This window comes from Kogia breviceps, chromosome 15, assembly GCF_026419965.1.
Source record: "Kogia breviceps isolate mKogBre1 chromosome 15, mKogBre1 haplotype 1, whole genome shotgun sequence".
Taxonomy (NCBI): domain Eukaryota; kingdom Metazoa; phylum Chordata; class Mammalia; order Artiodactyla; family Physeteridae; genus Kogia; species Kogia breviceps.
The window spans coordinates 60,229,055-60,231,918 of record NC_081324.1 but is presented as its reverse complement, the minus strand read 5'-3'; positions in this window follow the sequence as shown (position 1 = coordinate 60,231,918).

The following is a 2,864-nucleotide window of genomic DNA, read 5'->3' as shown; positions in this document are numbered from 1 at the left end:
GTTTTGCTTTAGAGGTGCCTGCCTACGTATTTAGGGACGAAATAATAAGATGTCTGGAATTTGCTCCAGAGTAACGGGCCGTGAGTGACGACTGCCTGAAGCTGCGGGGTAGTGCTCGTTACTATTCTCAGCTCTTCGTACGTGTTAGAAATTTTCCATAATAAAACTTTCCAAAGAGAAAAAAGCCACTTCCTTCTTGATGTTTGTTTGGTCATCTCTGGAAATTCCAGCAAGTATTTACTCGGTAATAGCTCTGATCTGCAGAACGCCGCTTCCTGCTGTGGGGAGTTGACCACACATTTCCCTCTTGGTTTCTCCCTTGACTGCCTTTCCTTGTACGTCCTGAACCCACTCGCTTCCTTTTGCCCATTTTCTTTGCTATAATAAACTTGTGAACGATTTCTGGAACTTTCATATCAGTACAGGGAGTTTTTAAAAAACATCCCTCATTAATTTAAAAACTCTAAAATATTCAGTTGCAACTCCTTATGAGTCATATTTTACAAATTAGGGAATTGGAGTCACAGAGGGCTGCCAGCCAGTAGCTAGGAATAGACACCAAAAGCCTTGGTTCCCATTCCTTTGCTTCATCTTTTGTATTAGTGTGCTTCCTCTAAATTGGCTTCAGTAGTTCCTTTTAAAAGGGAAAAACATTCTGGGCCTCAGTGTTGATTTAAGCTATTTTATTATAACATTACCTAAATATAGATACACCTAACACTATTATACACATAACACTATTCTTACAGTTTTTATATAACTAAAACCAAAACATATCACAAATACATAGAAACTTAGAAATGGATGATGTTGATTGATATGGCATGGGTCTTTAAATCTGGAATGCATGCTTTTACTGGACTCTGTTAGGGCCTTCTCTAGCCTCCTGGCCTAGTCTTCATGATACCTTCCCTAAGTACACCTGGCTCCACTTTCATCACCACATTTACCACAGCTTGTAACCACCAAAGGTGCAGAATCCTGCCCCCCCCAACCCATTCGGTTCAACAACCTGTACTGTGCCTGGTATGTGGGAGGAATTCAATCTTTCTTGACCATGAAAATCTTAACCACATTACAAATATATTTGACCACTCTGAAAGGGCCATATGTCTGTGTGGATTTAGGCTTACATGCATGTGTATCAGTGAGAGTGCTTTTCCATACAAGTAACAGGAAACCTAACTGAAGTAGATTAAACAGTACTGGGTTCATGATCTCCCACGAAAAGAATTTCAGAGGTAGAGAAGTTCCAATATTAGATAATTCAGTTACTCAAGGATGTCCTTAAAAACTTGAGTGCCTTCCATCTTTTGCTCCTCCATCCGCAGCTAGGACTCCTATGATGGTTACAAGATGGCTGCAGCAGTTCCAAGGACCGTTTGCAGTTCCAAGGACCTAGGAGAAAAAAGTCTTACCTTTCAAGGAAGGGTCCCAGATGTTCCTCCAGCAGTCATTATGAAACACCTGTAAAAATGACATGAAACACCTGTGAAATGCTTTTAAAAGTACCTAGCTTAGAGTAGGTGTTAGCATGGGGTCTTCCACGGTAGAGCAGTCTCTTGGAAGTGACAATCTGTAGAGAATGTGTATATTTCATTGGTGTCTAACAGTAAGCAAGGATTTAGCAGGTGTCCCTAATTTCTGTTACTTAGGAGTAAAACCAAAGAGTGCAAAGAGTCATGCTTAAAATATTAAGGATCAGGGTTAAGGGAGTGTCTAGCCTGTTAAAACTTTTTCAGCAATGATACAGAAAGTAAAATGCTTTAGTTTAACATTCAACTGCCAGTAAGTGTGACACCACTCTGTTCAGCAGTCCAAAAGAGTTGTTAATGCCCAGGGTGACTTTGACTTATCGTTAACCCAAATAATTCTCAAGTGCAAATGTCAGGATTAATATCTCTTACACCCAGTAACCGTGAGTTCATTTCTAGAGCCATCCCACTGTACAATCAACTATTCTTCCCAAAGTCCTTAGGCTAGAATTGTGGGGACTGTTTGAAAAATCCCTGCTCTTCCTCCCGATTTTTTCTCTTTTTTTTTGATGTGGACCGTTTTTAAAGTCTTTATTGAATTTGTTGCAATATATGTGGGATCTTAGCTCCCCAACCAGGGATTGAACCCATACCTCCTGCATTGGAAGGCAAAGTCTTAACCACTGGACCGCCAAGGATGTCCCCCTCCCACTTTCAAAGTCATTGTTTCTGAGCACAGACCCACATGGACATCAGTGATTTCAAATGTTAGTGACCTAACCCTGTAGGCTTGATTGAAGCTGGCTTGATTACATACATGTAATGGACATTATGGCTGCCTGGTTAGGGTATATTCCACTATTCTAAGTTAGTGCTATTGCCATAAGCCCAGGGAAGTTGGCCCTAACTATAGTGGCCAACCCTTTAATTAAAGAATGCATGTGTTTGGGACTTCTCTGGTGGTCCAGTGGGTAAGACTCTGCGCTCCCAAAGCAGGGGGCCAGGGTTTGATCCCTGGTCGGGGAACTAGATCCCGCATGCTGCAACTAGGAAGTCCACATGCTGCAACTAAAAGATTCTGTGTGCTGCAACTAAGACCCGGCACAGCCTAAATAAATAAATTAATTAATTATTTTTTTAAAAAAAAAGAATGCATGTGTTTGGGGGGTGGGAGATGGGGCATTGGGTGCCAGGGGATCTAGAATAAAGTTGGGGGGAATGACCAAAAGTGGGAACTTTGGCTCTGCAAACCCTATGATTTCTTCTCCATTTGAAGCATCACAAATTGGGGCTATTGAGGACATGGTATCATGGAAACCATGAGCTTTGTCATCAGAGGGACTTGGATTTGAATTCTGACCTCATCATTTACTAGATTCTGTGAAGGTT